Consider the following 12,431-nt stretch of genomic DNA (forward strand, 5'->3'; position numbering starts at 1 on the left):
AGAGAGAGGGAGACATAGAATCTGAAGCAGGCTCTAGGCTCTGAGCTCTCAGCACAGAGCCCGACTTAGGGTTCGAACCCATAAATTGTGAGATCTTGACCTGAGCTGAAGTCAGATGCTTAACTGACTGAGCCACCTAGGCACCCCTCTAAATTCTGCTGTTAGACGCTTAACTGACTGAGCCACCTAGGCGCCCCTCTAAATTCTGCTTTTAAAGCAATACTATGCCTGCTGAACCTTTCAATACCCTACGATAATAACCAAGAACAAGAAAATAAACTGTGGCTTTTTTCTTCATATGATTTCTAAATAACACACTGAGGTAAAAATAAAGTTAAGAGCTATTTGCTTGATTTGTGGCATTACATAAATTATAGCCATACAAACTTTGAGAAAAGTACAGTCATTACCATTTGGAACGGTCTCATTATTTAAAATTTTTTTTTTCAACGTTTATTTATTTTTGGGACAGAGAGAGAGAGACAGAGCATGAACGGGGGAGGGGCAGAGAGAGAGGGAGACACAGAATCGGAAACAGGCTCCAGGCTCTGAGCCATCAGCCCAGAGCCTGAAGCGGGGCTCGAACTCACAGACCGCGAGATCGTGACCTGGCTGAAGTCGGACGCTTAACCGACTGCGCCACCCAGGCGCCCCATGGTCTCATTATTTATATAGGGAAGCATAGTAGCTATCAAAATGAACTAGCAAAGAGACAGAAAAATGTTGAAATATACTTACTTTCCACAAACTCTGTATTAAGCCCTTCTGATTTCAACCATAAAAATAATAATCAAAAGGCACTGTCCTTTCTAGTCTATGTTAGTTTAAAAATATTTATGATTCTGCCACTGATACTGAATTAATATTAAAGTAAGAGTCCTCTCATGGTTCTTCCTAATAGTGTACGAAGCTGCTTCTGATTCTTTTCTTCTAATGATTCCAAAGGAGCTGTTGGATCTGTACTCACATGGCTCTTGACTTTAAAGTACAGGTTACCTTCTGGAAAAGGTCTTGTTTTCCTCTAAAGCATTAAGATACAAAAGCATAAAAAACAAAAACAAAAACAAAAATAAAAACAAAACCCTGTAGGCTCTGTTCACTAAAAGCATGAAGAGCAAAAGAAAAAATAGATAAATTGGACTTCATTGAAATTAAAAACTTTTTTTATATCAAAAGACATTATCAAGAAAGTGAAAAGGCAACCTATAGAGTAGGAAGACATATCTGCAAATCATACATCTGAGAAGGGTCTAGTATCAAGAATATATAAAGAACTCTTATGACTCAAAACAAAAAGATAAAAAAAACTTTTTAAATAGACAAAGGTCTTGAATAGACATTTCTCTAAAAATGATATAAAATGGCCAACAAGCATGTGAAAAGATAGATATTCAGTATCATTAGTCATTAGGGAAATGCAAGTCAAAACACAACCACTGGGATAGGTATGAAAAAAAAAAAGGAAAAAGAAAAAGTGTTAAAAAGGATAAGGCAAAAGTAGAACTCCCATATATTGCTAGTGGGGATGTAAAATGGTTCAGCTGATATGGAGAGCACCGCAGGTGTTCAAAAGGTAAACTGTAGGATTACCATACGACCCAGCAATTCCACTCCTGGGAATATACTCAAAAGGACCCAAAACAGGGTTGAAAAAAAAAGATTGGAAAGGATTAACATTACTCAAACAATGACACGTCTGCTCATGTTTATAGCGGCATTATTTACAATAGCCAAAAGGCGGAAACAACCTAAATGTTCATCAACAGGTTAACAGATAAACAAACCTTGGTACACACTTGCAGTGGAATAATACTCAGCCAGAGAAAAGAGCACAGCACCGATATCTACTACAACACAGATGAACTGCAAGAAATTTTTGCTTAGTGAAAAAAACCAGATGTATAAGGTCGCATATTATATGATTCCATTTATATGAAAAATCCAGAATAGATAAATCCTTAGAGCCAAAAGGCAGAGCGGTGGTTGCTGGGGATTGATGGAGGGGCAGGGGCAGCAGTGGGAATAGGGAGAAACTGCTTAATGGATGCAGGCTTTATTCTGGAACTAAATAGAGGTAGTGTTTGTATAACATTGTGAATGTACTATGTACAACTGAATTGTTCACTTTAAAATGGTTAATTTTGTCGTTTTTCATTTTTTAAGCTTCTGGGTTCAACAGGATCCTTCCTGATAAAGGCATTCCATAAGTTTACTAAAGGCTTTTTTTTTTTTTTTTTTTTACGATTTATTCAATCCATTCATTCATTCATTTAATATTTATGCATTGTTCAGGATCTGTGAAGCCCCAGATACTGTGGGGCAGCTGGGAGCCAGGAGACCCACTTGCACCTTCTCTATCGAAGGTGTGAAAGAGCAGGACCATCTGATGGGGAAGGACGGTGGTAAGCAGAGTGAGCAAATTCATGTTTGGTGAATGGCCGCTGCATGCCAGCTCCTCTCTTGCTTGATCCCATTTACTATTCAAAACCACCTGGAGGGGTCGTGGCAGGAATTATTATTCCTATTTTATTGTTACAGAAACAGAAGCAGAGAGTTTAACTAACTTTCCAAAGTCACCCAGCCTGTAAGCAATGAAGTCAGGTCCTTTCTCTTCCACCATGAGCAGAGGTGTGTGGAGGACCGAATCTGTTGGGAAAAAGATGTTTTCCAATGCAAATGAATGAATGAATGAATGAATGAATGACTAAAACTTATTAAGAAGCACTTTTTTCGTTTATTTTTATTTATTTTGAGAGACAGAAAGTGTGAGTAGAGGAGGGGCAGAGAGAGAGAGGGAGAGAGAGAATCCCAAACAGGCTCCACACTGTCAGCACAGAGCCCAGCGCGGGGCTTGAACTCACCAACTGGGAGATCATGACCTCCCAGTGCCGAAATCAAGAGTCAGACGCTTAACTGACTGAGCCACCCAGGCGCCCCTATTAAGAAGCATTTTTGATGTCAAAAAGAGCAGTTAGGCTCTTTTTCTAGTGAGATAAAGACACAAACCAGAGGAAAAAAACAAAACCAGTTGTCAGACTTAACTCAGAAAGTTTCATTTTCAGAAAACAACCATGGAACTTTAGAGATTTTTCTAAGTAACCTGACCCGACACCCTCATTTTTCAGAAGGGAAATCTGATTCCCTGCAAAATTAAATGACATTCCCAGAGTTATGTGGCAAAATAGTAGCAAAACCAGGGCCAGGATTCAGGTGTCTGAACTCCTAATCCAGGGTTCTTTCTACTATGCCATACACAAAACTTAAGAAACCGATCCCATCATAAATATGGAGAACAAACTGAAGGTTGCTGGAGGGGTTGTGGGAGGGGGGGATGAGCTAAATGGGTAAGGGACATTAAGGAATCTACTCTTGAAATCATTGTTTCACTATATGCTAACTAATTTGGATGTAAATTTTAAAAATAAGAAATAAAATTAAAAAAAAATTTTTTTAATTAAAAAGAAACCGATCCCAGATTAATCTTCTGAGTAGATCTCAAATTCTCTACCTCTCCACATTATCAGTAGACAAAATTCCTATTCTCTATAAACTCTGAGTGTGATGACCTGCAGAATATGTTTGACATTCTTAGTGAGTTTACTATTTCTTTCATCATAAATTTTGTTAAAATCCAATAAGGAGGAGAGAGATTCACAAGTTGTAATTGGGGAAGGACTATATTTAAACTCAGTCCATTTACACACAGGTAAATCTCTTGGAAAGTTGGAACAGGAAATGAACTGAAAACAGGAGGATGAGGAGGCTTTGAAAACATAAAAGACTTTTCCAGGAATCATCAAGAAAATGCATCAAGACATAGGACTGAAACTCTGACAAAGCTGTTCCACACATCTCTGACCATCACATTCTCTGGCATTGGTCTATTGCTATTATTAAAAATAATACCCAAAATAATTACAGAGGGAGATGGACATTCTTTTAAAAGTTGGGGAGATGACATCACTACTTTCTAAATTTCAAACCATTAGACTATGCAATTCAGAAAATTGCTACATGCCCTTTGAGAATGCCCATCATCCAATTAAAATGTTGCCCTTGATCTGCCACAGCTACCTCTTAGTCACCCACCTCTTGGCAACCTGAAGCTTCAATTTCCCATCAGCAGAGCTCACCCACCCTTCAAAAGAGCTGCAGCCCCAATTAACTGACCTACTTCAACATCCCACAGTGCACTCATTATCAAGCCCCTGATTTGCCAACATACAAAACACTATACTGAAGGAAAAATACTTGATTGTCTGCTGATACTTTTTAAGAAGCGATATCCACATAATACTAGATTCTCATGCTAAGAGGTCATGTAATAATATGGTTAATGGAATTGGGTGAAATCACAACAGAAGCTGCTTGGATAGTATGTAGATGAATGGTCAGACCCCTGAAGGCTTCTCAGATGATTCTAGAAATAACTAACTTTGGGGCGCCTGGGTGGCGCAGTCGGTTAAGCGTCCGACTTCAGCCAGGTCACGATCTCGCGGTCCGTGAGTTCGAGCCCCGCGTCAGGCTCTGGGTTGATGGCTCAGAGCCTGGAGACTGTTTCCGATTCTGTGTCTCCCTCTCTCTCTGACCCTCCCCTGTTCATGCTCTGTCTCTCTCTGTCCCAAAAATAAATAAACATTGAAAAAAAAAATTAAAAAAAAAAAAAAGAAATAACTAACTTCAAGACCTAAATTACATATTTTAAACATCCTTTACTTTCTTTTTTAAGGGAATGACAGGGATGCCTGGGCAATATAGCTTCACAAAGACGGGAAACCGAAAATTTAACCATCAATGACACTGAAGGACTTTGTAGATAGAAAGAATGAAAAGTACAATCTTTCTTGACTTTGACAAGGTTTTTGATTTTGCTCTGCTTAGCTGTTCCTCAATGCATTAAAAATTATGGATAAAAATCACTTACTCTTAGGTCTGCCCACAACCTGTTAAAGAAATGAAAAGTTCTAAACACATCCCATTAAACTTCCATTATCTTCAAATGCATTCATTCTTTGTAGATGAGGAAATTTATAAATAATTATATGGATGCTCCATGTTTGTTATTCTACATGATTTCTTTGTACCTCCCTGAGAAAAGCAGTGATGGTAAGGCTTAAAGTCAACTGTCATAAGAATTTGAGCCGTGAAGTAGACTCTGCTAACCAAACATCAGCATAAATGTTCTTCCCTTTTTCTGACTATGCCTATGGATTTTTACAAGCCTCCTATAGTCTTTTGCTCTGCCCCTATATGACGGATGGCCCACATTTGCAAAATGATGCCCAAAGTTAGGCTGTAAGAGCAATAAACTTACTTATATAGTGGCCCAAGCAATGGTGTTGGGCTCATTTGCCCATCACCCAGCTTGTGGAGCTAAACCATGACAGGCTTCAACACCACAAGTTTTCAATTAGTTGGTGAAGACCGTGAAGGGATTTGCTGAAAACCTAGTTCAGAATTGATCCCAGGACTCCTGTTTCCCCTTCCTGCATGAGGAAACCAGAGTCTCTGGCCCTGGAGGTTTCTTGGGGCTTGCGGTAGATTGAATTGTGGCCCCCAGAACAGATGTCCACCTAGAACCTCAAAACATGACCTTATTTGGAATAAAGGTCTTTGCAGAAGTAATTAAGGTAAGGGTCTTAAAATGAGATCATCCTGGATTAGGACCCTTTCTCTTAATTTGCTTGTCTAGAATTTTATGTAAGTGGAATCATACAGAATATACTTTTTATTTGGCTTCTGTCTTAGTCTGTTCATGATGTTATAACAAAATACCACACTGAGTAACATACAAACAACAGAAATTTATTTCTTACAGTTCTGGAGGCTGGAAGTCCAAGATCAGTGGGCTAGCATAAGTGAGGGCACTCTTCCAGGTTGTAGACTTCTCAATGGGTCCTTACATGGAAGGGCCAAGGGAGCTCTCTTGGGTCTCTTTTATAAGAGCACTAATCTCACTCATAAGGGCTCTATCCTCATGACCTAATCACCTACAAAGGCCCCACCTCCTAATACCATCACTTTGGGCATCAGGATTTGAACATATATATGGGGGGAGGGGTGTGGTACACAAACATTCAGACCATAGCAGCTTCTTTTATTCCATATTTTTAACGTTTATTTATTTTTGAGACAGAGAGAGACAGAGCATGAACAGGGGAGGGTCAGAGAGAGGGAGACACAGAATCCGAAACAGGTTCCAGGCTCTGAGCTGTCAGCACAGAGCCCGATGCCGGGCTTGAACTCACGGACCGCGAGATCATGACCTGAGCCGAAGTCGGCCGCTTAACCGACTGAGCCACCCAGGCGCCCCTATTCCATATTTTTAAAAGATTCATCCATGTTTAGGGCATATCACTAGTTCATTCTTTTTTATTGGTGAGCCGTGTTTCATTACATGGACATACCACAATTTGTTCATCCACTTACTTCTTAAAGGAGTTTTAATCAATAAATTGATTTGATATTCCAAGATTAGGGGAGAGGTGAGAGAACGTGAATGATAACTTCTCAGAATCTAGATTTTCCTCTTTCTTTCCTCCTTTATGGCCTCCCCACCTCACCTGCAAAGTCCTCTCCTAGGCTTAGGCCCATACCCATCCTTCTTTTCCCAGCCCTCATTTGCTGGAACCATTGGCCTAGTGTTGGCCCTCTGCTCCTGAATCCCAAGCTGGAGTGAGGAATCCCTTTGGGGCACTAGTTGAAGCCTAAGTCAGTTCCTTCAGGCTTCTTGTCAGCCTCTCCCAGTGCCTGCGCTTCTCCTGGGTCCCCCACATCTCTGATCTCACTTCCATGTCCCTCATTTTCCTTTGTCTCTTTGGAGTCTCTGCCTTCTACTCTCCTATACTTGGAGGTGACCCATTGTGTCTTCTCCACTGTCCGTGCTCCATTCACCTTGCCCAGAAATCACTGTATGGTTGGCCCCAGCCCAAATCTGTTCAATCCTGGGCTTCTGCCAAATATATTCCAGTTATTTAATTAAGGGAGGCAGCATGGTAGTGTTTGAGAGCACAGACTTTGGAACAGGCTGACACATACCAGCTGTGATTTAGCACTGTCCCTCTATTTCTTCATCCACAGTTGAGGGCAACAGTCCTGCTTCATAGGACTGTCATGAGGATTAAATTAAATATCATAGTAAGCATTATATACATGTTCCATAAAATACATACACATAAATGTTCAAGTACTCTTTCTCACCACAAAGAATTCTACTCATACTCATAGATTTATTCATTTGAACATTATTTATTGAGGATTTCTCTGTGCCAGGAACTCTTCTCAAAATGGGGGAATAAAGCAGTGAATGTAACATACCCAAATTATATTCTACTAGGGCAGACAGGTAATACAGAAATTAACAATTCCAAGTACAGACCATGTCTGTTAAGTGCCATGGGGAAATACAGAGTAGTTTAAAAGCAGGATTGGGGGGCGCCTGGGTGGCTCAGTAGGTTAAGCGGCCAACTGCAGCTCAGGTCACGCTCTCGCGGTCCGTGAGTTCGAGCCCCACATTGGGCTCTGTGCTGACAGCTCGGAGCCTGGAGCGTGCTTCCGATTCTGTGTCTCCCTCTCTCTCTGACCCTCCCCCATTCATGCTCTGTCTCTCTCTGTCTGAAAAATAAATAAACTTAAAAAAAAAATTAAAAAAAAAAAAAAATAAAAGCAGGATTGGGAATTTCCATGAATGGGTCTAAGTGGGCTGAGCTGAGTTAAAGAGCTGCAGTCAGGGTGATCAGGAAAGGCCTTGCTGAAGGCACCCTCTAAGAACAGACCTGAATACTCTCAGGGAATGTGCCATAGGCCCATCTGGGGAAAGAACAAGTTTCTTCCTTGGGGGTAGAAACAATGAGTGCAAAGGCCCAGAGGCCCTGCTGCCTGCTGCTCAGTGGCTATTGTAGATTGGCTGACTGTGGATGGACATAATATGTTGAACTTTCATTAATTTCACTAATGCTATTTTCGGTTAGAATCCCTTGACCTTGATGCATGTTTTGTTGTTGTTGTTTTTTTTCACTCAAAATGTCTAGAGATGGATACTCTGGCTGTGAATTTATAGCCTTAACACTTTTTAAAATACATATACAATGCTGGTTATAGTGGAATCCAAATGAAATGAGTTGGCCTCGTCCTACTTTGTTTAGACAGTCATCATGATGCTGGGATGCTTGGGGAGAAGCAGGCACTAAGAATCACCTTCGTTGCCCTCAGGGCTTCACTGAGAGACTGGCCACTTAGATCCAAGCTTAGCTTTCAAAAGGGGATTTGCAGAATGCTGAGAGGCTTAGCAGAGAGCAATCAAGATAGTAAAAGAATCGGAAAATACACCCAGAGGAGATATTTTAGGAACTGAGCAAGCAATTATTTACTTTGAAGAAGAGATGCTTATAGGTTCCTTTCCTCTGAGAACAAACTGGAAGAAAATAGGCTTAACTTGTAGCATGATGACTTTACAGATGTTTGTAAAAAACAAAACCAGGGGCACCTGGGTGGCTCAGTTGGTTAAGCATCCAACTCTTGATTTCAGCTCAGGTCATGATCTCATAGTTCATGAGTTCGAGCCCAACGTTGGGCTCTGCACTGACAGAGTAGAGTTTCTTGGGATCCTCTCTCTCCCTCTCTTTCTGCCCCTCCCCTGTTCACACTCTCTCAAAATAAATAAATAAACTTAAAAAAACAAAACAAAACCAGAGCTTCCTTATAGGAAGCCCTGTTAAAGAGTGTAGATTGTTTGACTCCTAGACCCTGAAATTATTGAAAGGAAGAGGAATATGAAAGAAAAATTCCCCACCTGTAATTTTTAACCTTGTTGTCCCTTTGACTTGTTTCTAAAACTATGTCATCATCAAGCAAACCAGTTGTTAAAAAAAATAAAAACTGGGGCACCTGGGTGGCTCAGTCATTTGAGTGTCCCACTCATGATTTCGGATCAGGTTATGATTCTAAGGTCATGGGACAGAACCTTGCATTGGGCTCCACGATGAGTGTGGAGCCTGTTTAAGATTCTCTTTCTCTCTCTCTCCCCTACTCTGCCCGTCTCCCCTTCTCACCCACTCACTCTCTCTCTAATAAAAAAAAAATCCAAAAAATAAGAAGCTTAGCTAACATCTTCCTAGAATTCTGCCTAATGGCTTTCCAATTCACAGGGTTTTCTCCTTTTCTGGAATGGCCCAAGAGGGGCTGGTCTTTCTCTGCCTTTGGATGGAATCTCAGGCACTTCCCCAGTAACTTTTTCAGTTACTCTTAGGTAATCAAGTCTTCTGAGTACTTTCAATACTAGAAACAATCTCATTTCATTAATTTGAATGTCTCATTAAAAAATGGGGTGCGTGGGTGGCTCAGTCAGTTAGGTGTCTGACTTCGGCTCAGGTCATGAACTCACGGTTCGTGGGTTCGAGCCCCACATTGGGCTCTATGCTGACAGCTCAAAGTTTGGAGCCTGCTTTGGATTCTGTGTCTCCCTGTCTCTCTGACCCTCCCTCACTCACACTCTGGGTCTCTCTCTCTCTCAAAAATAAATAAACATTAAAAAAATTTTTTTAAATAAAAATAAAAAAAAAAATAGTCCACAACTGGAAAAAAAAAGAAAACCCAAATGTCCATCAACAGGTGAATGGACAATAAACTACAATATACCCATTTAATACAGCACTATTCAGGAATAGAAAGGAGCAAACTGCTGATACACACAACACGGACAGGTCTCAGAAACTTTACACTGAGTGAATGAAGCCATCTGTCTCTCTCATTCTCTCTCTAAAATTAAAAAAAAAAAAAAAATACCCCTTCCACTATAATAATAACTCTAACCTCCTACTTTTATTTAGAGCTTCTCCTTCCCCAAGTTCTTTTATGCTTTCACCCTGGAAACCCGAAGTGGAGCCATGAGGGAAGGTTGGATTTTGTTCTTTCTTCTGAGCTCTACTTCTTCCTCCCATAGTTTATGTTTCTGACTTTCCAGGTTTGGCCTAAGGAGGGAGAACTAGGAAAAAATGGCCACAGTCTTTGGGTACAGACATAATAGGGCCTTTGTACACCTGGGACTTGGCCGATGCCTGAAGCTGGTGCTCAGTCTCCTGGAGAGCTTTTATGGGGTCTTGGAGATTGCTCTGTGGCTGGCGAACCTCAGATGAAATTCCCAAGATGTGGCTGACATTTCTCCAGCTGACATTGAGCCTCAGGGCTTTATCATGCAGGGTGTACCTCACACAGACTCTACCTTCGTCAAGGCTCAGTCACTCTTCCACACAGCCCTCCTGGCAAGGCCCTCTAGAAATGACTCCTCAGTGGACCCTCAGGAAAGGTGGGCTTGGCGCACAGGAAAACTGCATTCTTGCCCACCACTGGGGGCAGCAGTGACCGGCAATGCAGCCTTCCTCTCTCTGTTCTCAAACCAGTCCTTATGCTCTCACGACCTTTGGGATGAGTGTCAAGCTCATCCTTCGTCACTTGGTTTCAGGTGGGGAGGAAGCACCCCCTCCCTCCACCATGGGGTGGGGTGGGACCGGAAGCTCACACACTGACAACCCCTCCAAAGATCCAGAGAAAGCCTTAATTAGGTGATGGGCCTAGGGTCACGAAAGTCACCGGCTGCCCCCTTAGTAAGTCCTTCACAGTGGACTTAACTCACTTTGACTCCTGAGTGTAGACGACATCTACTAATTTTTCTTGACTTTTGGGGTCCCTGTTTACATTGGTACAGAAAGCATTCAGTTTTAGAATTCTAATTACATTTTTATGATTTTTGAGGGTAAATACCTACAAATACATTCTGATACTTTCATGAAAATATTGCTCAAACATTCTGAAATTCAAATTTATCAAATCTGTGACATGGTAATAGATCCTCAATTAGAGTTATCTTCATATAGAATTTTCTCTTCACAAACAGCATGTTTTACGAGCACCATTTGAATTTTTGATATGGGAAAAAAAATTTAAGTACAAAAAAAACCCTTTATGCTATTTTGTGACAAAGGGATCTTATTTGAATCTATTGCTTTTTCTGGAAAGTACCAATAAATGTAATGTTACTAATCTACAGGCAACTTTGACAATTTGTGCTATCTTTAGTCCAGCTTCCCTGAATAGGCAAAAGTTGTTTTCTCATTCTTTCCCTTCTGGTCAATTCTCAAGGTCTGGAAGAACAGGCTCTTTTGATATGAAGAAGACCAGTAGTAGACACAGTGTGGCTTTAATCCAGTCAGAGGACATGGAAGAATGGCCCAGGCCAGGGAAAGCTGTTCCTCCCCTTTCAGGAACTTGGCAGCTGAGACAATACTTGAAAAGCAGCCCTCAGGTGAGCCCGGCTGGCATCTTAGGTTCTGTGTAATTCTAGAAGATTCTGCTCTGGGCTGTCCCTTGAGCCCCCAAAAGAATTCCTTCCTTAGCAACAAAGCATGAGAACAAGGCCCTTCCAGTTTCTTTTACAGGTTTTATGAAGACGAAATGGCTCCAATTTTTAAAGATTCACCTGAGGTTTAAGCAGTATTTCCTAGAAAGTCTCTTAAAACTCTCCATATTTCTTCTGTTTTTTAAAAACGCACAAAATTCTGAAGATAGTCACATCTCATCTTTAATCTCCAGTTTGTTAGCTTCACTGAATCACAGAATTGTTAGAGCCAAATGTAACCTAAGAACTTATTACGTCATAGATAAGTAAACCATGACCCAAGGAAGTGAAGTGACCCAGTTCCCACCACCCAGACCAGACTCCGGACTCACCCTCAGGCTCTCACTGGCTTTTTCAGTCCCAGCACCATTAACATTTTGGGCCGGATAATTCTTGTGAGGGGTTATGCTGTGCATTGCCGAATGCTTATCAGCATCCCTGGCCTCTACCCACGAGAAGTCAGAAGCACCTCTTCCCCGTCCATCATTGTGACTGCCAAAAGTGTCTCCAGACATTGCCAAGTGTCCCATGGGGGACAAAGTCACCCCTGCTTGAGCACCACTTGTCTATCAATTTCCTCAGCCCCCCACCACTGCAAGCTAGGGGATGGTCCATTTTAATAACAGTAGCTGTCTGTACAAGTGCAGCCTGCTTCGTTCACTACTCCCACTTAGCTACTAATTGAACCCAATCTTTCTTACCAAGCACCTCCTCAGTGAGGGATAAGCCCGGGTCAAGGTTAACAGGCCCACGGGAACCATGAAATCCTCTTCTGCTTCTGTGGTTCTCCTTATGTAATTTCCTGTGTCTATGTCCTATGTCCCGACCCCTTTCTGAGCTCCCTGAGAGTGGAAGCGTATTCCCCGCGACTGGCATAACTCATCCCAGGATCGTCCCCACTGCATATGGTGCTGGGGACAAAGCAGAAGCACAGTAAATGTAATTGGCTAACCAACTCTTCAGCGAGGCTGGCTCTTTTCAAACACAAAGGCACAGCTTCTCAGATGTTTACACGTGTGAACGTCGGAGCGAACATGAA

General features: G+C 41.6%; 1 protein-coding gene across 5 annotated transcripts in view; it reads right to left on the bottom strand.

Moving 5' to 3' along the window:
- TRIM2 (tripartite motif containing 2) overlaps positions 1 to 12,431 on the bottom strand; it is a 160,936-nt gene that overhangs the window by 121,260 nt on the left and 27,245 nt on the right. The window lies entirely within an intron of this gene.

The sequence above is a fragment of the Leopardus geoffroyi genome, chromosome B1 (genome assembly GCF_018350155.1).
Source record: "Leopardus geoffroyi isolate Oge1 chromosome B1, O.geoffroyi_Oge1_pat1.0, whole genome shotgun sequence".
NCBI lineage: Eukaryota > Metazoa > Chordata > Mammalia > Carnivora > Felidae > Leopardus > Leopardus geoffroyi.